The sequence below is a fragment of the Hemitrygon akajei genome, chromosome 3 (assembly GCF_048418815.1).
Source record: "Hemitrygon akajei chromosome 3, sHemAka1.3, whole genome shotgun sequence".
Taxonomy (NCBI): Eukaryota; Metazoa; Chordata; class Chondrichthyes; order Myliobatiformes; family Dasyatidae; genus Hemitrygon; species Hemitrygon akajei.
This window is the reverse complement of record NC_133126.1, coordinates 29,243,647-29,269,911: the sequence shown is the minus strand read 5'-3', so window position 1 is coordinate 29,269,911 and position 26,265 is coordinate 29,243,647. Positions and strand designations below refer to the sequence as shown.

The 26,265-nt window shown below is 47.3% G+C and overlaps 2 long non-coding RNA genes across 2 annotated transcripts; one reads left to right on the top strand and one right to left on the bottom strand.

Moving 5' to 3' along the window:
• The first annotated feature begins 3,839 nt into the window (after positions 1-3,839).
• Positions 3,840-25,291, top strand: LOC140724806 (uncharacterized). The gene is made up of 3 exons (XR_012098190.1): positions 3,840-3,980; positions 17,744-17,897; positions 23,044-25,291. It is a non-coding gene; the product is annotated as an uncharacterized lncRNA (long non-coding RNA).
• On the bottom strand, positions 6,496-7,746 carry LOC140724807 (uncharacterized). The gene is made up of 2 exons (XR_012098191.1): positions 7,270-7,746; positions 6,496-6,765 (listed from the first exon to the last, which is right to left on the bottom strand). It is a non-coding gene; the product is annotated as an uncharacterized lncRNA (long non-coding RNA).
• Positions 25,292-26,265: the final 974 nt, after the last annotated feature.

The following is a 26,265-nucleotide window of genomic DNA, read 5'->3' as shown; positions in this document are numbered from 1 at the left end:
CACTCTCTCCCCACAGCACTGTGTCAGTCCCACTGCCCCACTCTCTCCCCACAGCACTGTCAGTCCCACTGCCCCACTCTCTCCCCACAGCACTGTCAGTCCCACTGCCCCACTCTCTCCCACAGCCCTGTGTCAGTCCCACTGCCCCACTCTCTCCCACAGCACTGTCAGTCCCACTGCCCCACTCTCTCCCACAGCCCTGTGTCAGTCCCACTGCCCCACTCTCTCCCACAGCACTGTCAGTCCCACTGCCCCACTCTCTCCCACAGCCCTGTGTCAGTCCCACTGCCCCACTCTCTCCCCACAGCCCTGTGTCAGTCCCACTGCCCCACTCTCTCCCCACAGCACTGTGTCAGTCCCACTGCCCCACTCTCTCCCCACAGCACTGTGTCAGTCCCCACTGCCCCACTCTCTCCCCACAGCACTGTGTCAGTCCCACTGCCCCACTCTCTCCCCACAGCCCTGTGTCAGTCCCACTGCCCCACTCTCTCCCCACAGCCCTGTGTCAGTCCCACTGCCCCACTCTCTCCCCACAGCACTGTCAGTCCCACTGCCCCACTCTCTCCCCACAGCACTGTGTCAGTCCCACTGCCCCACTCTCTCCCCACAGCACTGTGTCAGTCCCACTGCCCCACTCTCTCCCCACAGCCCTGTGTCAGTCCCACTGCCCCACTCTCTCCCCACAGCCCTGTGTCAGTCCCACTGCCCCACTCTCTCCCCACAGCACTGTCAGTCCCACTGCCCCACTCTCTCCCCACAGCACTGTGTCAGTCCCACTGCCCCACTCTCTCCCCACAGCCCTGTGTCAGTCCCACTGCCCCACTCTCTCCCCACAGCACTGTCAGTCCCACTGCCCCACTCTCTCCCCACAGCACTGTGTCAGTCCCACTGCCCCACTCTCTCCCCACAGCCCTGTGTCAGTCCCACTGCCCCACTCTCTCCCCACAGCACTGTGTCAGTCCCACTGCCCCACTCTCTCCCCACAGCCCTGTGTCAGTCCCACTGCCCCACTCTCTCCCCACAGCACTGTCAGTCCCACTGCCCCACTCTCTCCCCACAGCACTATCAGTCCCACTGCCCCACTCTCTCCCACAGCCCTGTGTCAGTCCCACTGCCCCACTCTCTCCCACAGCCCTGTGTCAGTCCCACTGCCCCACTCTCTCCCACAGCCCTGTTCAAGACCTTTGGCCTGAATTCCTCTCTGTGTAGTTGGATCCTTTGTATCTTCACTTTCAGATTCCAGTCGGTTCCGATTGTCCGACTGGCAAAAACATCTTCTCCACAGTCTCCATCAGCACAAGTGCTCCAATAGGCTGTGTGCTTAGTCCCTGCTCAACTCGCTTTATACTAAGCCATATTTAATGCCGTATTTAAGTTTGCTGACAACACCACTGTGATTGGCCAAATCAAAGGTGGTGATGATTTAGCATACATGAGGGAGATTTAAAATCTGGCAACCTCTCACTCAATATCAGCAAAACCAAGGAGCTGACTTGGGGAGAAGGAAACCAAAGGTCCATGAGCCAGTCCTCATCGGAGGATTAGTAGTGGAGGGGGTCAGTGTTTTCAGAGGATTAGGAAGAGAGGTACCATTAGCAGTGCCTCTACTTCCTCAGAAGTTTGCAAAGATTCAGCATGGCATCTAAACCTCTCCATGTGTAATGGAGAGTATATTGACCGGTTGCATCAGGAAACACCGATGCCTTGAATAGAAAATCCTACAAAAAGTGATGGTTACGGCCCAGTCCATGACAGGTAAAGCCCTCCCCACCATTGAGCATGCTTACACGGAGCGCTGTCACTGGAAAGCAGCACCCAACCTCAATGACCCCCCCCCCCCCCCACCATCCAGGCCATGCTCCCTTCTCGCTGATGCCATCAGGAAGGTGGTATAGGAGCCTCCGGAGCAAAATCACCAGGTACAGGAACAGTTATTACCCCTCAATCATCAGGCTCTTGAACCAGTGGGGATAACTTCACTCACCCCATCACTGAACTGTTCCCACAACCTATGGACTCACTTTCAAGAACTCCATCTCATGTTCTTGATATTTATTGCTTATTTATTGACTACTATTATTATTTCTTGTTGTATTTGTAGAGTTTGTTGTTTTTGCACATTGGTTGTCTGTCCGTTCTGATCGGTGTGGCCTTTCATTGCTTCCATTGCGTTTTGTGGATCTACTGTGAATGCCCACAAGGAAACGAATCTTGTACATGGTGACAAAAATGTACTTTGATAATAAATTTACTTTGAACTTTGTATCGGTCTCACACTAATCCCACTGCCCCATTCTCTACACACAGTCCTGTGTCAGTCCCCACACTAATCCCACTGCCCCGCTCTCTCCCCACAGCCCTGTGTCAGTCCCCACACTGATCCCACTGCCCCGCTCTCTCCCCACAGCCCTGTGTCAGTCCCCACACTAATCCTACTGCCCCGCTCTCTCCCCACAGTCCTGTGTCAGTTTCCACTGCCCCACTCTCTCCCCACAGTCCTATGTCAGTCTCCACTCTAATCCCACTGCCCCACTCTCTCCCCACAGCCCAGTGTCAGTCCCCAGACTAATCCCACTGACCCTCTCTCCCCACAGCCCAGTGTCAGTCCCCACACTAATCCCACTGTCCCTCTCTCCCCACAGTCCAGTGTCAGTCCCCACACTAATCCCACTGACCCTCTCTCCCCACAGCCCAGTGTCAGTCCCCACACTAATCCCACTGACCCTCTCTCCCCACAGCCCAGTGTCAGTCCCCACAGTAATCCCACTGACCTCTCTCCCCACATCCCAGTGTCAGTCCCCACAGTAATCCCACTGACCTCTCTCCCCACAGCCCAGTGTCAGTCCCCACACTAATCTCACTGACCCTCTCTCCCCACAGCCCAGTGTCAGTTCCCACTGCCCCGCTCTCTCCCTACAGTCCTATGTCAGTCTCCACTCTAATCCCACTGCCCCACTCTCTCCCCAGTCCTGTGTCAGTCCCCACACTAATCCCACTGCCCCGCTCTCTACACACAGTCCTGTGTCAGTCTCCACACTAATCCCACTGTCCCACTCTCTCCCCACAGTCCTGTGTCAGTCCCCACACTAATCCCACTGCCCCGCTCTCTCCACACAGTCCTGTCAGACCCCACACTAATCCCACTGCCCCGCTCTCTACACACAGTCCTGTGTCAGTCCCCACACTAATCCCACTGCCCCGCTCTCTCCCCACAGTCCTATGTCAGTCCCCACACTAATTCCACTGCCCCGCTCTCTCCCCACAGCTCAGTGTCAGTCCCCACACTAATCCCACTGTCCCACTCACCGACAGCCCAGTGTCAGTCCCCACACTAATCCCACTGACCCTCTCTCCCCACAGCCCAGTGTCAGTCCCCACACTAATCCCACTGCCCCGCTCTCTCCCCACAGTCCTGTGTCAGATCCCACTGCCCCATTCTTTACCCACAGTCCTGTGTCAGTATCAGCCCCCTGGCCGAGAGTTTATTGTCAATTTGCTGTTTGCCCTGTGCTTGCTGCACTACCCGAGTGACCACATTGTAAACTGCAGCCCGTGGGAATTCCTCTTACTCGGCTGTAGAATGCGAGGTTAAGACGTCTGATCTGTCTGACTACGGAGACCATTGTTGGTAAAGTTCGGAGCGACTCCGGCTCTGAGTGGCGTCCCTGCCCACACACCACAAAGGCATCCGAAGCATGATCCGGATTCCAGCCTCGGCTGCGTGGATCGACTGACGGAATGTTCGGAATCCCGTGTTCATCTCACTCTGCGTATCCCCGCACCCCCACTCATGAACACACTCCGTGTGTTTACAGGTGAGTGAGTGTGAGTGTGTGTTTGAGTGTGTGTGAGTGTGTTTGAGTGTTACACACTGAGTGTCACAGCTTGGAGCAGCTTCACGCCCACTCGCTGCTGCCTTCAGGCGAAATAGGTTGGATCCTGATACTTTTGTGATCGAAAGATTCTTCAGAAGTCAAGAGGTGAGAGATTAAATTGTTACTTCTGACCGGTTTATTTAATGTTACAAGAATGAGAGACGAACAAGAGAAAGGTGAGAGAATAAAGAAACGACAAAGGAGAAGTCAGTCGTGGTTGTTTCATTCTGGGAGAAGAGATAATACAACAAATTCCATTGATGACAACTTACTTATAAAATAGTCAGATTCATTTGACGTGAAACCTGCTACTTTTACACCCAGAGAGTGGTGGATATGTGGAATGCTCTGCCCCAGAAGGCAGTGGAGGCCAAGTCTCTGGATGCATTCAAGAGAGAGTTAGATAGAGCTCTTACAGATAGCGGGGTCAAGGGATATGGGGAGAAGGCAGGAACGGGGTACTGATTGTGTATGATCAGCCATGATCACAGTGAATGGCGGTGCTGGCTAGAAGGGCTGAATGGCCTACTCCTGCACCTACAGTCTGTTGTCTATTGTCTACTGAAAACTAAGAAGTTTCTAGAAAAATACAGAAATAACTACTGTAATTGCTGGGAAATTAAATCACATGTATATAGGTGATTATATAAAATACTGGCAAGCATAGGAAACAATAACAACTCTCCACCCCGGTTCAATAGGCTGAAATTGTAGAACGAGCTGGGTTGGATTGTTCCGAATTGGGAAAGGTTTTGATAACTGGTTTATCACTGTCATGTGTACTGAGATACAGTGAACAGCTTTTGCCACCGTACCATCTGACTGATAATTCTATACATAGAATCAGAGCGCTGCAACACCGACAGGCCCTTTGGCCCCTCTAGGCTCTCCATACCACTCCTGTCCCTGTACTTACCTAAATTTGAAGTCGAACCTGCATCCACCACTTGTGCTGGCAGCCCCTCCACACTCTCACCTCCCTCTGTGTGATGAAGATCCCCTTCCTGTCCCCCTTAAATGTTTCACCTTTCACCCTGAACCACTGGTTCTAGTCTCACTTGAACTCAGTGGAAAAAGCCTGCTTGCATTTACCCTACCATATCGCTGTCATGGTCCTGATCGTTAATTCCCTGTCTTGCCCCTAAATTTCTTTGATTATGCCATGGTCCCAATCATTAAATTCTCTAATTGCTTCCAATTCTCTTTAATGATGACACACCTGGTTTCCATCAGAGACTCAGTATAAGAACCCCGACATCACAACCACTAGTTGCCAGTTTGTTGGTCTTTTTCCTGTGAGATAACTATGTTCCCTGACTGCTTTGAACTGTTTGTTCTAAGTTTAGCTCCCGTTTCAAGGTTTACCTATGAGACTCCATTTCTCTGAGCCAAGGCTCTGCGTCAAGGTTCCATATCAGGGCTCAGAGTCAAGATTCCTCCTGTTTACTGTTCGGCATTTACACCCATGTCAGCATCCAGACTCAATCTCCGTGCCTGTGTCCTGCACTTGGGTTCGCTTCCTACGCTCTTGTAACAATCTATCCCCCTCGTCATTTTGAAGAACTCTATCAAATCCTTCTTGAATCTCATATGCTCCAGGAAACAAGGCCTCATCTATTCAACCTTATTGACGTAGGAAAAGAAAACAAAATGCTGAATCACGAGTACTGATGTTGGATCTCAGGTCAAAACACCAACTGTTTATTCCCCTCCATAGACACTGCCTGGCCTGCTGAGTGCCTCCAATATTTTGTGTGTGTTGCTCTGGATTTCCAGCATCTGCGGAATCTCCTGTGTTACAGAAGGCAAAGTCTAGCGGTAAGTTGGTAAATCGTTTGTACTGTCATGCGTTCAAAGTGTTCCAGGGACGGAGAAAGTGGAATTCCTGTACAAAGAAGCACAGTGAGATAGAGTAAGAGTTTGTCTTCGGTGCATGAGGGGTCTGACACAGGGTTCCCTCAGCACCATCCTTTCCAAGGAAGCTTACCAACACTTCTACTTCGTCAGGAGGCTTAAAATCAAATTTGGCACTGGGCAGTCAACCCTGACAAATGCCCACAGAGAGCATCTTATCTGAATGGTATCACAGCTTGGCACGGCAACTGCTCTGCCTGTGACTGCAAGAGGCTGTAGAGAGATTTGGACACAGCTCAGCACATCCCTCTCCCCTCCAGGGACTCTGTCTACACTTCTCACTGCCTCAGTAAAGCAGCCAGTATAACCAAGTACCCCACCCACCCCGGGCATTCTCCCTTCTCTCTCCTTCCCATTAGGAAGAAAATACAAATGCCAGAAAGCATGTACCCCCAAGGTCAAGGACAGCTTCTACCCCTCTGCAATCAGACAACTGAACAGACGCTTTGCCCTCACAGTTTACCTCGTTATGACCTTGCACTTTATTGTTTACCTGCACTGCACTTTCTCTGTCGCTGTGACACTTTATTCGGACACAATAAGGTCTTTTGGTGGATACAGCAGGTTTTTAAGAGACTCTTAGATAGGTACATGGAGCTTAGGGCTACGTACTAGGAAATAGAGGTACTTAAAATTATGAGGGGGGATAGATAGAATTGACATGGATAGGCTTTTTCCATTGAGAGTAGGGGAGATTCCAACAAGAGTCAAGTCAAGTCACTTTTACTGTCATTTCGACCATAACTGCTGGTACAGTACATAGTAAAAATGAGACAACGTTTTTCAGGACCATGGTGTTACATGACACAGTACAAAAACTAGACTGAACTATGATTTGCTTCATAAGCTTTCCTTTGCATTACACTGGTGAGGCTGAGAGAGGGACCTTGATGACTGGGCATCTCAGGATCTCCATACCTTCCACCCAGGTTCCTGATGATCATCATCACCCTTTGTCCTTCGAGACAGATGGATGCTGAGAACAACAATGTATACTTTATACAACCTTGAGGTTTGACTCTTTACAGACAGCCACAAAACAGTAAACCTAATAGAACCCATTTAAATAAAGAAGACAAACACCCAGTGTGCAGAAAATAAAACAAACCGCACAAACAATAAAAGTAAGCAAATAACATTCAGAACTGAAGTTCACGCAAGCAAGTGCACGGCCACGAAGTCGGTCGTCACTGCAACCTGTTCAGGAGCCCATTAGCTGCAGGCCACAGAGCAGAGACGAGCAAGCTGAACCGGCATCCCTTGCTTCTGGCCCTGACACACTGACGTTTTCAGTCTGGGCCAGTGCTGAAATCATTTCAAACTCAGATCCTTCCTCGACCTTGAACCCAGGTTTGCAGCTTTGATATGCTCCTGGGGCCAGGCCCAGTCGCCTCGATTCAGCCTGGCACTGAAATCAGTTAAACCTCGTCTTTCCTTGCTCTCAGGCCCGTGCCTGGGACCTGCCTCAGCTAAGCCTTGCCTTGGTTTTGTGGCATTGAACCGCCTCCAAGTCCGCTCCAGTAATGGTTAAATGTAGGCTCGTTCCTCCTGTTGGGCCCAGGCCCCGTCACCTCGATTCGGCCCGTACCCACCACACTGCAACCATCCTGCACCTTCGAGACTTCAGTTCACACTGTAAACATGCCAGGCTGTAACAGGAGGTTTAAAAGCTCAGCTCCAAAAGGGAGTTACAGCAACTGATTGCAGTAATCGTTTCCGAGGAAAAAGTGTGATTAATACAGTAATTTATAATTTGTTTGTTTCATTTTCCACCAGCAGGATCTTAAGCTGGATTTCCCTGGAGTTAATCTGGAATTCCAGCATTTGCAGAATCTCTTGTACTTATTCATATTTATTGTGTTTCTTCTGCTGCATTGGATCCAGTGTAACAAGAATTTTGTTCTCCTTTACACGTGTTTACTGAAGAATAACAGTAAACAATCTTGAACAAAACAATTCCAATTCCACAAAGAGACAACCACCACCCCCCCACCCCACCAACCTGATCTGGCCTCTGACTCTCAACTTCCCAACAGAAAGAGAAAAAGCCACTGTTTCTAACTCCAGTAGGTGTACATCTGAGCTCCTGCTGGGACACTGCGGGGGTGTCAGATCACAGTAACCATTTGACGGAATTCGCGGCTATCATTGCAGAGGCTGCCAGCGCCCTCTGCTGGGTGAGACGGGAGTCTGCGGATCCGGTCAGAAATACCCCCAACAACACTGGCTCATTAAATAAAGATAGAATTAAATAGAATACTGGTCCATAATTCCTTGAAAGTGGCGTCACAGGTAGAGAGGGTCGTAAAGAGAGTCTTTGGCACAAAGGCCTTCATAAAACACAGTTGGGGTGTTATGTATGAATTTATAAGGTCTTCACGAGCCTAAATTTGAAGTATTGTATTTCTAAGGATTTTGCCAGTACTTGAGGACCTGGGTTATAGGGAAAATTTGAGTAGGTTAGGACTTTATTCTCTGGAGCACAGGAGAATGAGGGGAAATTTGATAGAGGTTTACAAAATTATGAAGGTATAGATAGGGTAAATGCAAACAGGCTTTTTTCCCTCTGAGATTGGTGAGATAGGGTCATAGGTTAAGGGTGAAAGGTGAAATGGTTAAAGGGAACCAGAGGGGGAACTTCTTCATTCAGAGAGTGGTGAATGTGTGGAATGAGCTGCAGGCGGAAGTGGGTCCAATTGCAAGAATTAAGAGAAGTTTGGATCAGTACATGGTTGTGAGGGGTATGCAGGGCTGTGGTCCAGGTGTAAATCGATAGGATTAGGCAGAATAACAGCTTGGCATGGACTAGATGGGCTGAAGGACCTGTTTTGGTACTGTAGTGCTCTATGACTCTAATAGTGTCAGCAGCTGACTTCAAAATGTGTTGATTCAAACCAGTGACATAGACTTGTGAAGTCACGGGAGATGGCTGATGCCAGAATCTGGGGCAACAGACAGTCTGCTGGAAGAACCCAGCGGACTGAGCAGCGTCTGTGGGGTGGGGAAAGGGGATGAGGAACCCTGCATCAGGACCTTGCTGACTGAACTATAGGCTAACAAAGTAAAAGGTACAGAGGGAGTGCTGTACTGAAGGAGTTTCGTATTGCAGGAGGGGTGGTATATAAAGGAGATTGCACTGTCTGAGAGTCAGTAGTGAAGGAGGCTCATCTGTGGGAGGGGCAACTGAGGGAGGGTCACTCTGTGGGAGGGTGGTACTGAGGGGATAGTCACACTGTGGGAGGGGCAGTACTGAGGGAGGTTCACACTGTGGGGGCGGTACTGAGGGAGGGTCACACTGTGGGAGCGGCGACTGTGGGAGGGGTGGTACTGAGAGTACTGCATTTACATCAGCTGTTTAATCCACTAACAGACAGACAGACATACTTTATTGATCCCAAGGGAAACTAGGTTTTGTTACAGCCGCACCAACCAAGAATAGTGTAGAAACATAGCAATATAAAACCAGAAATAATTAAATAATAATAAGTAAATTATTCCAAGTGGAATTAAGTCCAGGACCAGCCTATTGGCTCCGGGTGTCTGACACTCCGAGGGAGGAGTTGTAAAGTTTGATGGCCACAGGCGGGAATGCCTTCCTATGACGCTCAGTGTTACATCTCGGTGGAATGAGTCTCTGGCTGAATGTACTCCTGTGCCTAACCAGTACGTTATGGAGTGGATGGGAGTCATTGTCCAAGATGGCATGCAACTTGGACAGCATCCTCTTTTCAGACACCACCATCAGAGAGTCCAGTTCCACCCCCACAACATCACTGGCCTTACCAATGAGTTTGTTAATTCTGTTGTTGTCTGCTACCCTCAGCCTGCTGCCCCAGCACACAACAGCAAACATGATAGCACTGGCCACCACAGACATGTTGAACATCCTCAGCATCGTCCGGCAGATGTTAAAGGACCTCAGTCTCCTCAGCAAGTAGAGACGGCTCTGACCCTTGTAGACAGCTTCAGCGTTCTTTGACCAGTCCAGTTTATTGTCCATTCATATCCCCAGGTATTTGTAATCCTCCACCATGTCCACACTAACCCCTTGGATGGAAACAGGGGTCACCGGTGCCTTAGCCCTCCTCAGGTCCACCACCAGTTCCTTAGTCTTTTTCACATTAAACTGCAGATGGTTCTGCTCGCACCATGTGACAAAGTTTCCCACCGTAGCCCTGTACTCAGCCTCATCTCCCTTGCTGATACATCCAACTATGCACTCGTGCAGCAATGGGCTGGGGAAGGAAACAGGAGCATCCAGAGGAAACTGGGGAAAACGTACTAACTTCTTACAGACAGAGATGGTATAGCACCCAGATCACTGGGGTTGTAAGACGTTATGCTCTATGGCGCTGCCAAAATACAGCCCTGTAAAGGTATATTCTGCTTTCTGCTTCCTTTTTACAACTCTGATGTACGTACGTATGGAATGACCTGTTTGGACGGAATGCAGATTAAAACTTTCTACTGTATCACGACAGGTAGATAAGCCTACAAGAGGAGAGGTTGTACTTGATCTGGTGTTGGAAAATAAATCTGGTCAGGAGTCAGATCTCTCAGTGGGAGAGCATTTTGGAGATAGTGATCACAATTCTATCTCCTTTACCATAACATCATTGGAGAAGGATAGGAACAGACAAGTTAGGAGAATGTTTAATTGGAGTAAGGGGAAATATGAGGCTATCAGGCGGGAACTTGGAAGCATAAATTGGGAACAGACGTTCTCAGGGAAACATACAGAAGGAATATGGCAAATGTTCAGGGGATATTTGCATGGGGTTCTGCGCAGATATGTTCCAATGAGACAGGGAAAGGATGGTAGGGTACAGGAACTGTGGTGTACAAAGGCAATTGTAAATCTGGTCAAGAAGAAAAGGAGTAGTTAAAAAACAAGGTAATGATAGAGATCTAGAAGATTATAAGGCTAGCAGGAAGGAGCTTAAGAATGAAATTAAGAGAGCCAGAAGGGGCCGTGAGAAGTCCTTGGCTGACAGGATTAAGGAAAACTCCAAGGCATTCTACAAGTACGTGAAGAGCAAGAGGATAAGACAATCAAAGAATAGGACCAATCAAGTGGGACAGTGGAAAAGTGTGTATGGAACCAGAGGAGATGGCAAAAGTACTTAATGAATACTTTGCTTCTGTATTCACTACGGAATAGGATCTAAGCGATTGTAGGGATAACTTGCAGTGGACTGAAAAGCTTGAGCATGTAGATATTAAGAAAGAGGATGTGCTGGAGCTTTTGGAAAGTATCAAATTGAATAAGTCACCGGGACTGAACAGAATGTACCCTAGGCTACTGTGGGAGGCGAGGGAGGAGATTGCTGAGCATCTGACGATGATCTTTGCATCATCAATGGGTACGGGAGAGGTTCCAGAGGATTGGAGGTAGATAGATAGATAGATAGATAGATAGATACTTTATTCATCCCCATGGGGAAATTCAACATTTTTTCCAATGTCCCATACACTTGTTGTAGCAAAAACTCATTACATACAATACTTAACTCAGTAATAATATGATATGCATCTAAATCACTAACTCAAAAAGCATTAATAATAGCTTTAAAAAAAAGTTCTTAAGTCCTGGCAGTTGAATTGTAAAGCCTAATGGCATAGGGGAGTATTGACCTCTTCATCCTGTCTGAGGAGCATTGCATCGACAGTAACCTGTTGCTGAAACTGCTTCTCTGTCTCTGGATGGTGCTATGTAGAGGATGTTCAGGGTTTTCCATAATTGACCGTAGCCTACTCAGCGCCCTTCGCTCAGCTACCGATGTTAAACTCTCCAGTACTTTGCCCACGACAGAGCCCGCCTTCTTATTAAGACGCGAGGCGTCCTTCTTCTTAATGCTTCCTCCCCAACACGCCACCACAAAGAAGAGGGCGCTCTCAACAACTGACCTATAGAACATCTTCAGCATCTGACTGCAGACATTGAATGACGCCAACCTTCTAAGGAAGTACAGTCGACTCTGTGCCTTCCTGCACAAGGCATCTGTGTTGGCAGTCCAGTCTAGCTTCTCGTCCAACTGTACTCCCAGATACTTGTAGGTCTTAACCTGCTCCACACATTCTCCATTAATGATCACTGGCTCCATACGAGGCCTAGATCTCCTAAAGTCCACCACCATCTCCTTGGTCTTGGTGACATTGAGACGCAGGTAGTTTGAGTTGCACCATATCACAAAGTCCTGTATCAGTTTCCTATACTCCTCCTCCTGTCCATTCCTGACACACCCCACTATGGCCGTGTCATCAGCGAACTTCTGCACATGGCAGGACTCCGAGTTATATTGGAAGTCAGATGTGTACAGGGTGAACAGGACCGGAGAGAGTACGGTTCCCAGTGGCGCTCCTGTGCTGCTGACCACCGTGTCAGACCTACAGTCTCCCAACCGCACATACTGAGGTCTATCTGTCAAGTAGTCCACTATCCAATCCACCATGTGAGAGTCTACTCCCATCTCCGTTAGTTTGTGCTTTAAGATCTTGGGCTGGATGGTGTTAAAGGCACTAGAGAAGTCAAGGAATGTAATCCTCACAGCACAACTGACCCCATCTAGGTGAGAGAGTGATTTGTGCAGCAAATACGTGATAGCATCCTCCACTCCCACCTTCTCCTTATACGCAAACTGAAGCGGATCCCGGGCGTGCCTGGTTTGTGGCCTCAGATTCTGTATTATCAGCCGCTCCATGGTCTTCATCACGTGCGACGTCAAGGCAACAGGTCTGAAGTCATTCAACTCCTTTGGTTGTGGTTTCTTCGGTACCGGGACAATACAGGATGTTTTCCACTGTCTGGGTACTCTTCTCTGATCTAGACTCATGTTGAAGATGCGCTGTAGTGGTTCTCCCAGTTCAGTCGCACAGGGAGTAGAGATAGCTCAGGAAATTATAGACCAGTGAGTCTTACTTCACTGGATGGTAAGTTGATGGAGAAGATCCTGAGAGGCAGGATTTATGAACATTTGGAGAGGCATGATATGTTTAGGAATAGTCAGCATGGCTTTGTCAAAGGCAGGTCATACCTTACAAGCCTGATTGAATTTTTTGAGGATGTAACTAAACACATTGATGAAGGAAGAGCAGTAGATGTAGTGTATATGGATTTCAGCAAGGCATTTGATAAGGTACCCCATGCAAGGCTTATTGAGAAAGTAAGGAGGCATGGGATCCAAGGGGATATTGCTTTGTGGATCCAGAACTGGCTTGCCCACAGAAGGCAAAGAGTGGTTGTAGACGGGTCATATTCTGCATGGAGGTCGGTCACCAGTGGTGTGCCACAGTGATCTGTTCTTGGACCCTTACTCTTCATGAGTTTTATAAATGACCTGGATGAGGAAGTGGAGGGATGGGTTAGTAAATTTGCTGATAATGCAAAGATTGGGAGTGTTGTGGATAGTGTGGAGGGCTGTCAGAGGTTACAGTGGGACATTGGTAACATGCAAAACCTGGGTTGAGAAGTGGCAGATGGAGTTCAACCCAGATAAGAGTGAAGTGGTTCATTTTGGTAGGTCAAATATGATGACAGAATATAGAATTAATGGTAAGACTCTTGGCAGTGTGGAGGATCAGAGGGATCTTGGGGCTCGAGTCCATAGGACACTCTAAGCTGCTGTGCAGGTTGACTCTATGGTTAAGAAGGCATATGGTGTATTGGCCTTCATCAATCGTGGGATTGAGTTTAGGAGCCAAGAGGTAATGTTGCAGCTATATAGGACCCTGGTCAGACCCCACTTGGAGTACTGTGCTCAGTTCTGGTCACCTCACTACAGGAAGGATGTGGAAACCATAGAAAGGGTGCAGAGGAGATTTACAAGGATGTTGCCTGGATTGGAGAGCATGCCTTATGAAAACAGGTTGAGTGAACTCGGCCTTTTCTCCTTGGAACGATGGAGGATGAGAGGTGACTTGAGAGAGGTGTATAAGATGTGAGAGGCATTGATCATGTGGATAGTCAGAGGCTTTATCCCGGGCTGAAATGGCTAGCATAAGAAGGCACAGTTTTAAGGTGCTTGGAAGTAGGTACAAAGGAGATGTCAGGGGCAAGTTTTTTACTCAGAGAGTGGTGAGTGCATGGAATGGACTGCCAGTGGCAGTGGTGGAGGTGGAAACGATAGGGTCTTTTAAGAGACTCCTGGATGGATACATGGAGCTTAGAAAAATAGAGGGCTATGGGTAAAGCCTAGGTAGTTCTCAGGTAAGGACAAGTTTGGCACAGCTTTGTGGGCCGAAGGGTTTGTATTGTGCTGTGTTTCTACGTTTCTATCTCAGTATGTATGACAATAATAAACCAGTTACAATACCAATAGGGCAATAGGTCTATCAAAACAAAAGCTTCACCCCATCAGAAAAGTTTCTTTCCCCCAGCAGTTAATCTGATCATCTATTCTATTTAACACCCCACCCCCTCTATCTATTAACCCATCACTGCACTGTAAATATCTTAAACCATTTTTACAATGCTGTTTACATTGTAAATACAGGTTGTTATTTATATATTTATGCACATTTTATACATCAACCTTTAACTTTATTTTTGTATGGTTTCTGATTATTTACAATCGTTGAATGTTGTGTTTTTGTTGCATGGTGTTCTCTGCCCAAAACACCACTGCAAATTCCTAATCAATGTTAACGTACAGTTTACGGTGAATAAAGTTGATCCTTGATACTCTCGCCTCAGCTGGCTCCAGCTCACTTGCGTTTGGTGTGGTCCACTGAATCCATCACTAAAAAGCTGGCTACTCCCGCAGAGTTAACCTGATGTGATGAACCCACTCTCAGGAATCCTCAACACCTGACATCAGCCCCTCCGTGCCAATGAAGGGGCTTCGAAACCTGGGCCCCTGTACCCCTCTCTCTGTGCGACTGAATCCTCGACTTCCTCACTGGGAGACCAAAGTCAGTGCAGATCAGAAATAGTATTTCCTCTTTGCTGACAATTAACACCGTCGCACCTCAGGGATGTGTGTTAGCCCACTGCTCTACTCTTTTTACACCCATAACTGTGTGGCTAGGCACACCTCAAACTTCATCTATAAATCTTCTTAAGCCCACCCTCCGCCACCTCCAGTTTAAATTCCATGCATATTTTGGAGGACCAAGAACCAAGAAATGACAGGATCTCAGATGGCGATGAGTAGTAGGCATAAGTTAGATTGGCTGGTTAAATGGTGTTGTAAGATAAAGGAATTGATTGTGGACTTCAGGAACGGGAAGGTGGGAGAACACACGCCAGTCCTCACTGAGGGCTTAGCGGTGGACAGGGTGAGCTTCTTCAAGTTCCTGGGCATCAGAATCTGAGGATCCATTCTGGGCCCAGCACATGAATGTAAACTAGAATGGCACGCAAGGGCTTTGGTCCTTTAGGAGACTGAGGAGGTTTGGTAAGCCACTGAAGACGGTAAATTTCGACCAATGTATGGTAGAGATCATCCTGACTGGTTGTATCTCAGCCTGGTACGGAGGCTCAGTACACAGGGTTGCAAATGGCTGCAGAAGGTTGTAGACTTAGCCAACTCCATCACAGGCACCACCCTCCCACCATGCACAACATCTTCAAGAGGCGATGCCCCAGGAAGGCGGGCATCCATCACTAAGGACCCCTCACCATCTGGGACATGCCCTCTTCTCAGTACTACCGTCAGGGAGGAGGTACAGAAGAATGAAGACCCACAAAGGTTCAGGAACAGTTTCTTCCCCTCGGCCGTCAGATTTATGAATGGTCTATTTAAAAAAAAAGAACATTACCTCATTAATTTTTTTTGCACTGTTTATTTATTTCAGTAATTTATAGATTTTTGCACTGTACTGCTGCTGCAAAACAACAAATTTCACATCATGTGTCACTGATTCACGTTCTATTCTGAGCTTCCGATGGAAATATCACCAGTCGCACTGCACTTTCAGTGAAGTTTGCTTTGACTCCAGATGAAAGTCACGGGGAGTTGAATCATTTCTCACTCTCCTTCGACACAGCCGAGGATATTTTGATGCTCATAGGTCATAGTATTTAATAAAAAGGAAGCTTGGATAATGAACTAAACACCCTTTGCCTCCTGTCATGGATATATTTTGGTCAAATTATGTTCAATTATTGCTGAATTAACATGTGCTTGAAACTAAGTAAGGACTTCAGAAACAAGAGAAAATCTGCAGATGCTGGAAATCCGAGCAACACACACAAAATGCTGGAGGAGCTGAGTGGGCCAGACAGCATCTATCAGTCAATGTTTCAGGCTGAAACCCTTCGGCAGGACTGGGGGGTAAAAAATGCTGAGGAGTCGATTTGAAAGGTGAGGAGAGGGGGGAGAGAAACAGAAGGAAACACGAGGTGAAACCGGGAGGCGGAGGGAGGAAGTAAAGAGCTGGGAAGATGATTGGTGAAAGAGACAGAAGGCCATTGAAGAAAGAAAAGTGGGGAGGAGCACCCGAGGGAGTCAATGGGTGGGCAAGGAGAAAGGGGGAGAGAGGGAAAAGGGGGATGGGACATGGTGCAGGAGAGAAATCAATGTTCATGCCAACAGGTTGGATTACACCCTCTCCTTCACCACCATTCGGGGCTCCAAACAATCCTTCCAGGTGAGGTGACACTTGTTGGAGTCGTTTACTGTGTTTGGTGCTCCCGGTGCTCGTCGGTGAGACCCGATATAGATTGGGAGACTGCTTCGCCGAACACCTGTGCTCGGTCCACCAGAAGAAGCCGGATCTCCCAGTGGCCACCCATTTTAATTCCACTTCCCATTCCCATTCCAATATGCCCATCCATTGCCTCCTCCACTATCGTGATGAGGCCACACTCAGGTTGGAGGAACAACACCTTATATTACATTTGGGTAGCCTCCAACCTGATGGTATGAACATCGATTTGTCGCCTGTTGGTGCTGCCCTCCTCTGTTTCAGCAGTGGAATGACAGGCTGAATTGTGTACACTGATAAGAGACCGTCCCATTGATTGCCGGACATTGTCGCTCAGGGTCTTGGATTCTATATATGCCTTTTTTTCTGAGTGAATATGCTACTTTACTTAATGTTTTGAAATATGTTACTCACTCTTTCTGAATGTTTGCTTGTTATGTTGAATGTTTTGCACCTTGGCCCCCGAGGAACACTGTCTCATTCAGCTGTGTCTCTGTATGGGTTGAATAATAATTAAAATTGATTTGGTTTGATGAATACCTATGAATAACAGCCAAATGATGGCCAAGGTGACAAACACAGAACAGCCACACACGGCTCAAGGCATGTATAGCACAGCCACGACCGCAGTAAAATCCGGTCACACAGAAAAGATATATCCCCAAGTCCCTGGGACCATGAATGTTGCGGCAGTCTGCAGTCGAACGCAATACAGCTTGTCTTCTGCCGAACAAACACTGGGGGGCAGCACCGACACCACTCTGCCCCCAGTACTCCAGAGGAGCACCCGACTCTGATGCCTCCCCCGGGCAGCTGCGAACAGGCGACACCGTGGTCTGATGCCTAGTCCTGGCTATGACTGAAGCCACACAGCTCCCCCACCATTCATCAATGAGCCAATGGATTAGACTTGCAGCACTCCACACCGCCAATGTCCAAACTGGCCTTGCGATCACAAGGGAAGCAACTATGATGATCGCTCGCTGTCAGAGTGCACGCTGCCTTTGTACTCCGACATCTCTCCGATGCAGGCAGCAGCAGGATCTGCACCAGCTCCGGTTCCTTCACGGAGTAGACATGCAGTAGTTAATGTTCAACAGGGTCTTGCGATTGTAAAAGATAACAAGACCTTTGGTTGACCCCATAGGTCACGGGGGGGGGGGGGGGTGGGGGGGGGTTGCACAAATTCGTACAAACAGTTGGGGAATTGAACCCGGGTTGCTGGCACTGTAATAAGACCAAGTAAAATCTTTTATCAAATTACATATATGCCAACACAAACTACCTTGAAGCTAATTTCCTTTCAGGCAAATGCAGATAATAAAATGCATTTAAAGAAATATATTGGAGTTTCTGACAAGCGACCAACGTGCAAAAGAAGACAAGCTGCGGAAAAAACAAAATATCGAGAATGAGTTGTTGAGCTCCTGAAAGTGAGTCTGGAGTTGGTTCGGGGTTGAGGTGAGTGAAGTTGTCCATGCTGGTTCAGGAGCCTGATGGTTGGAGGGTAATAAGTGTTCTTGAATTTGGTGGTGTGGGACCTAACGTTTCCGTTTCTCCTGCCTGTTTGCAGTAATGAGAAGGCAGTGTGGCCTGGATGGGGGGCTCCTTGAGGACAGATGTTACTTTCATGTGTGAATGTGCTTAATGGTGGGGAGGACTTTGCCTGTGATGGACTGGGTTGTTTCCACCACTCTTTGTAGGCTTTTCCATTCCACAAGGCTGTACGATAAAGGAACAGAATCAGGCTGTTTGGCCCATCGAGTCTGCTCCACCATTTCATCATGGCCGATCCATTTTCCTCTCAGCCCCAGACTCCTGTCTTCTCCCCGTATTCCCTCATGCCCTGACCAATCAAGAACCTATCAATCTCTGCCTTAAATATATGCAATGACCTGTCTTCCACAGTCACCTGTGGCAATGAATACCACAGATTCACCACCCTCTAGCTAAGAAATCCCTCCTCATTGCCATTCTAAATGGACATCCCTCTATTCTGAGGCTGTCCTCTGGTCTTAGACTCCCCCACCATAGGAAACATTACCTCCACATCCAGTCTATATTTCAATATTCGATAGGTTTCAATGAGATCCCCCTCATTATTCTGAATTCCAGTGAGTACAGACCCAGAGTCATCAAATACTCCTCATATCCTTTCAACCCCAGAATAATTTTTGTGAATCTCCTTTGAACCCTCACTAATGTCAACACATCCTTTCTCAGAAAGGGGTCCAAAACTGCTCACAATACTCAACATTACATCCTTACTTTAATATTCTAGTCCTCTCGAAATGAACGCTAACCACCAACTCAACCTACAAATTAACCTTTAGGGAATCCTGCATGTGGACTCCCAAGTCCCTTTGCACCTCTGATTTTTGATTTTTCTCTCAATTTATAGACTGTGTTTTTATTTCTTCCTCCAAAGTGCATGACCATACACTTTCCAATGCTGTATTCCATCTGCCATTTCTTTGCCCATTCTCCTAATCTGTTTAAGTCCTTCTGTAGCCACACTGCTTCCTCAACCTGTCTTTGTATCCTCTGAATACTTAACCACAGATCCCTTCAACTCTGTCATCCAAATCATTGACACATAATGTAAACAGAAGACCCCGTGGAACACCACTAGTCACTGGCAGCCAGTCAGAAAAGGCTCCCTTCATTCCCACTCTTTGCCTCCTGCCAATCAGCCACTGCTTTATCCATGCTAGAATCTTTTCTGTAATACCATGGGCTCATAGTTTGTAAAGCAGCCTCATGTGTGGCACCTTGTCAAAAGTCTTCTGAAAATCCGAGTAGACAACATCAACCACTTTGTTTATCCTGCTTGTTACTTCTTCAAAGAATTCTAACAGATTTATCAGGCAAGATTTTCCCTTAAGGAACCAGTGCTGACTTCACCCTACTTTATCATGGGCCTCTAAGTACCCCCAAACCACATTTTTAACAATCGATCCTAACATTTTCCCAACCACTGAGCTCAGACTAACTGGCCTATAATTTCCTTTCTTCTGCCTCTCTCCCGTCTTGAAGAGTGGAGTGACATTTGCAATTTTCCACTACTCCAGAACCATGCCAGAAATAATTGATTATTGAAGGATCAATACTAATGCCTCCACAGTCTCTTCAGACAGACAGACATACTTTATTGATCCTGAGGGAAATTGGGTTTCGTTACAGCTGCACCAACCAAGAATAGTGAAGAAATATAGCAATATAAAACCATAAATAATTAAATAATAATAAGTTAATCATGCCAAGTGGAAATAAGTCCAGGACCAATCTATTGGCTCAGGGTGTCTGACACTCCGAGGGAGGAGTTGTAAAGTTTGATGGCCACAGGCAGGAATGACTTCCTATGACGCTCAGTGTTACATCTCGGTGGAATAAGTCTCTGGCTGAATGTACTCCTGTGCCTAACCAGTACATTATGGAGTGGATGGGAGTCATTGTCCAAGATGGCGTGCAACTTGGACAGCATCCTCCTTTCAGAGTCCAGTTCAGCTACCTCTTTCAGAACCCTGGAGTGTATCCATCTGGTCCAGTTAACTTATCTACCTTCAGATCTTTCAGTTTCTCAAGTACCTTCTCCCTAGTAATAGCAACTGCCCTCAATTCCGCCCCCTGACACTCTGGAACTTCCGTCATACTGCTATTGTCTTCCACAGTGAAGACTGAAGCAAAATACTTAGTCAGTTCATCTGCCATTTTCTTGTCCCTCATTACTACTTCTCCAGGATCATTTTCCAGTGGTCTGTTATCTATTCTCGCCTGTCTTTTACACTTCTTTAAACTTCTGGAATCTCTTTTAATATCATTGGCCAGCTTACCTTTGTATTCCATCTTTTCCTTCTTTATTGCCTTTTTAGTTGCCTTCTGTTGATTTTTAAAAGCTTCCCAGTCCTCTAACCTCCCACTAATTGTTGTATTATATGCCCTCTCTTTTGCTTTATGTTGGCTTTGACTTCCCATGTCAGCCACAGTTGAAATATCCTGCCCTTAAAATACTTCTTATTTGGGATGTATCTATCCTGCACCTTCCAAATTGCTCCCAGAAACTCCAGCCATTGTTGCTCTGTTGTCATCCTGGCCAGTGTTCCCTTCCAATCAATTCTGGCCAGCTCCTCTCTCATGCCTCTGTAATTCCCTTTACTCCACTGTAATACTGATACATCTAACTTTAGCTTCTCCTCCTGAAATTGTGGGGTGAATTCTGTTATATTTTGATTACTGTCTCCTAAGGGTTCCTTTATCTTAAGCTCTCATACCAATTCTGGATCATTTCACAATACCCAACCCCAAATAGCTGATTCGCTAATAGGCTTAACCATGAGCTGCTCTAAAAAGCCATCTCTTAGGCATTCTACAATTTTCCTCTCTTAGGATCCAGTACCAACCTTATTTTCCCAATCTACCTGCATATTGAAATCCCCTATGACTATCGTAACATTGCCGTTTTGACGCACATTATCTATCTCCTGTTTTAATTTGTAGACCACATCCTTTGCTACTGTTGGAGGCCTGTATATAACTGCCATCAGGGTCTTTTTTACATTTGCAGTTCCTTAACTCAATCCACAATGATTCTACACCTTCTGATCCCATGTCACCTCTTTCTAATGATTTGATTTCTTTTTTTTTACCAACGGGGAACCACAACACCCCCCTCTGGCTTTCTGCCTGTCCTTTCAAAACAATGTGTGTTCTTGGATGTTAAGCTCCCAGCTATAATCTTCTTTCAGCTACAATTCAGTGATACCCATTTCTGGTCCCACCAGACCATGCCAATCGTGGTGTCCACCTAGTTAGTCCCAATTTACTCTGTGCAGCCATTAACATCTAAGCCTCTCCCTTCCCTGTGCATATGCAAGTGCTTCTGAAATGATACCTTTGTACCTGCCTCGATCACTTCTACTGGCATTTCATTTCATTTATTCACCCCCCCCCCCATGTGAGTTGCCCTTCATGTCCCTTTTAAATCTTTCCCCTCTCACCCTAAACTTATGCCCTCTAGATCTGGTCTCCCTTATCCTGGGGAAAAACTGTTACTGTTCAGCTAATCCATGCCTCTCATAATTTTAAACATCTCTGTAAGGTTGTCCCCTCATTCTCCTACATTCCAAGGAATAAAGACCTATCCTGGCCAACCTCTCCCTACACCTCAGGCCCTCTAGTCCTGGCAATACCCTCGTAAATCTTTTTCTGTACTCCTTCCAGTTCAGGCACATCTTTCCTGTAACAGAATGACCAAAACTACATCCAGTACTCTGTGCAGCCTTGCCAAGGACATAATGTCTGATAAAGGCCAGCGTTCTGAGTTGCCTGGGTCATAGAATGGGGCACTGGTACCACCCAGTGGACATAAGGCAGTACTACATGGTCACTTGTCCAGTTCTCCAGGTCCCAGGTTTGGTTTAGAATCAGAATCAGGTTTGTTATCACTGTCTTGTACAACAAAAAAATTGTTGTTTTGCTGCAGCAGTACAAAGACATAAAATTACAGTAAATTACAGAAGAAATAGTGTTCATGGGTTTTTGGACCGTTCATTCAGAAATCTGATGGCAGAGGGGAAGAAGCTATTACTGAATCATCCAGTGTGTCTTTAGGCTCCTGTACCTGCCCCCCCCCCCCCCCCGATGGTGAAGAAGAGGACACGTTCCAGACGGTGAGGGTCTTTCGTGAAGGATGTTGCCTTGAGGGACCATCTCTTGCGGATGTCCTCGATGGTGGGGAGGTTGTGCCCGTGGTGGAGCTTGGTGAGTCGGTAGCCTCCGAGCTTCCCACAGTTCCCTGCACTGGAGCCTCCACACCAGGTCGCGATGCATCCGTTCATCTCTAGAAATCTGCAAGTGTCATACGTAGTAAGTCAGAGCGAAAGGCTTTTGTTAGTATGCCATCCCGACAGATCTTTCCATATATAAGTACATCAAGGCAGTACAAAGTAAAACACAATGTAGAATATGGTGCAGCGCACAAGATGCTGGGGTTCTCAGTGGGTCGGGCAGCTTCCGTGCAGGAAGATGGACAGTTGGCATTTCAGATCGAGACTGTTCATCTGAGTCACAGACACTGCTTGACCTGCGGAGTTCCTTTAGTGCTTTCTGAGTTGCTCCGGATTCCTGTATACAAAGTCTGTTGTGTCCTCACCACCCAGGACATGCCCTCTTCTCATTCCTACCATCAGGGAGGAGGTACAGGAGCCTGAAGACACACACTCAGTGATTCAGGAACAACTTCTACCCCTTCATCATCAGATTTCTGAATGGATAATGAACACACAAACACTACCTACACAACTTATTTTACTTATTATAAACCGTAGTAATTTTTTATGCATTGCACTGTACTGCAGTTGTAAAACAACAAATTCCACCCCACACCGAACGTTAGTGATAATAAATCTAGTTCTGATTCTTCAGAGTGCAGTGCCACTCTTACAGAGAGGTCTGTTTAAGAGTTCTGATAACGGTGGGATAGAGCCTGGTGGCAGGTGTTTTCAGGTTTCTGTATCCTCTGCTCAAAGAGAGAATGTCCAGGGTGGGTGGGGTGTTTCATTATGTTGGCTGTTTTCCCAAGCTGTGTTCTGTCCACACTCCTGTACAGGTCAGAATGCTGAGGCATGACCGTATTTTCTGGCTGCGAAAGATCTCTGACCACACCCTGCCCCTTCAGTGTCATCAAGAGGATGTGAGGGGGTGGGTTGGGCATGTGATGAGGAGGAGCCAACTCCATCATCAAGACAGCACTTCACAGGAAGACCAAAGACAACTTGGCGCCGTACCGTAGGGGCAGAAATGAGGACCCTGACCCACGCCTGGGACACAATGGAGAAGATGACCAAGGACAGACAGAGTTGGAGGACCTTCACTGCTGCCCTAAATGCCAGCGGCATAACGGGCAGTGAGTAACTTATTCATGAAGGGTCTCGCGACAAACCATCAACCGTTTATTTGCCTCCAAAGATGCTGCCCGAACTGTTGAGTTCCTCCAGCATTTTGTGTGTATGATTCAAGACCCAACTGCTTCCCTGAACACGGGGAAGACCAGGGTGTTGAAGGGAAGACCAGGGTGTTGAAGGGAAGACCAGGGATGTTCTCGCAGAACTCTGGTCAATATAGATCCCTCAACTTGGAGTACTGAAATTGATATGCCAGACTTCTGAGATTAGCAGCTGGAGTATTTCACCAGGTATGTTTTCCCTACCTAAGGACGTGATAGAGGGCATAGGGCACAGGATTGCAGGTTATGGGGGGTCATCCTTTGAGGAGTGTGAGGTGTTGCACTTTGAGAGGTCAAAGACCAAAGATCAAAGCTCATAGGTCAATTGGAAGTCTGCAGAAGCCTTGGTCTTTGTGTTTCTGTGAATCTCTGAGTCTGCTGGAGGCTGAACACGGCCTGTCCCCAGTTGAAAAGTTTTGAGTGTGTGTGTGCTTGTGTGAGTGGGTGCGTGTGTGTGTGCATGTGCATGAAACAGTGTATGTGTGTGTGTGTGTGTGCGCGCGTGTGTGTATGTGTGTGTGACAGAGTGTGTGTGTGAGAGTATGTGTGTGTTTGTGCGTGAAAATGTGTGTGTGAGAAATGGGGCTTGTTTTACTGTTATTGTGTTGTCGTTTGTGTGTGTGTGCGTGAGAGTGTGAATGGGTGTGTGTGTACTTGAGAGAGAGTGTGCATGTGAGAGAGAAATAGGGCTTGTTTTGCTGTTGTTATTGTGCTGTCAATTGTGTGTCTGTATATATGTATGTGTGTGTGTGTGTCTGTGTGTGTGTGTGTGTATGAGAGAGAGAGAGAGAGAGAAATGGGGCTTGTTTTGCTGTTGTTATCGTGTTGCAGTGTGTTGTGTTTTGTGTTGCTCTGCTGAGCATTGTGTGCAGGCTATGTTGGCACCGGAATGTGTGCTGACACTTGCCGGCTGTCCCCAGCACATCCTCAGATTGTGTTGTGTTGTTAACACACATGACACATATCACTGTATAAATGAATCTGGATCTGATTGTGATTCTAACCTGAAATGTTTGCAAAGAAAAAGAATTTCAGGTTGTATGTATGTATATATATATATAACTGTACCTATTGAAATAAAAGGAGAAAGTGCAGAGTCAATGGTGGGCCTCCTAATGGCTTCGAGGTGCAGAGGTACCTCTGGTCCACATCCATAGGTCACTGAAAGTGACTCTGCGAGTGGATAAGGTGAAAACGAAGGCAGACGGCACACTAGAAAATACAGCACAGAAACAGGCCCTTTGGCCCATCTAGTCCATGCCAAAAAAAACCTAAACTGCCTGCTCCCATCGACTTGCAACTGGACCATCGCCCTCTATACCCCCACCATCCATGTACCTTTCAAAACTGCTCTCAAACGTTGAAATCGAGCTCACACCCACCACTTGCCCTGGCAGCTCATTCCACACCCTCACGACCCTCTGAGTGAAGAAGCTTCCTTTCATGTTCCCCTTGAACTTTTCATCTTTCACCCTTAACCTGTGACCTCTGGTTGTCCCACCCAAACACTGGAAAAAGTCTGGGTGCTGAGTATCGGGGTAAGGGAGGTCGTGCTGCAGCTCTGTCAAACCGTAGTCAGAATGCGGTTGGAGTACTGCGTGCCATTTTGGGGAAGGACGTGGAGACGGTGGGAAGGCTGACCAGGATGCTGACTAATAAAAGGGTATGAGCAGTAAGGAGGAGTTGGAGAAACTCATTGCTACAGTATCGGAGGCAGAGGGAAGACCGGATTGAGTTTTTACAATTATGGGAGGGATAGATGAGATAGACAGTCAGTGGGGTAGAAATGACAGACACCAGAGGAAAGCAGAGGGAGGTGGTGAGCAGCAGAGGAGAACAGAGGGGGTGAGAGAGGAACAAGAAACTAGAGAATGGAGAGGGTGGGGTGGGACATTTCCGTAAGTTAGCAAAATCAATATTCAGACCATCAGGTTGGAGGTCACTCAGACAAAATATGAGATGTTGCTCCTTCAAGCTAAGTTCAGAAGAATTCATTCTCTCCTCATCTGCCCATCACTTCCCTCTGGTGACCCTCCTTCCCTTTCTTCCATGGTCGATTGTCATCTCCTATCAGATTCCTTCTCCTTTAGCCCTTTACCTTTTCCACCTATCACCTCCCAGCTCACTTCAAGCTCCCTCTGCCCGCCACACCTTCCCCCTCAACTGGTTTCACCTATCACCTGCCAGCTTGTACTCCTCCTCCTTCCTCGCCTTCTTATTCTGGCATCGTTCCGGTCCGATGACGGGTCTTGGCCCCGAATATCGATCGTTTATTCTTCTCCATAGACACCGTCTGACCTGCTGAGATCCTCCAGCATTTTGTGTGTGTTGTTCAAGAGTTGCAGCATCTGCAGAATCTTTGTGTTTACAAAGCACTCCAGGTGTGATCTCACCAGGGGCCTGTATAATTGCTATGAGACTTCCATATTCCGATAATCATAGTCTCTTGTTCGAAAGGCAAGCATACCATTTGCCCACTTAATCACTTGTCTCGCCTGAATGTCTTTTACTTAGTGAGATACAGCACATAATAGGCCTTGTGGCCCTTTAAGCCACGCTGTTCATGACCCCCGATTTAACCCTAGCCTAATCAGGGACAATTTACCATGCCCAATTAGCCTACCCATCGGTGAGCCTTTGGAGTGTGGGAGGAAACCGGAGCACCTGGAGTAACACACGTGGTCACGGGGAGAACATACAAACTCCTTAGACAGCGGTGGGAATTGAACCTGGATCTCCCGTACAACATGCACTACGCTACGGGGCCACCCCATGTCGACTTTCTGTAACATGTACAACCACTGGCATCTCCCTTTGAACATGAAC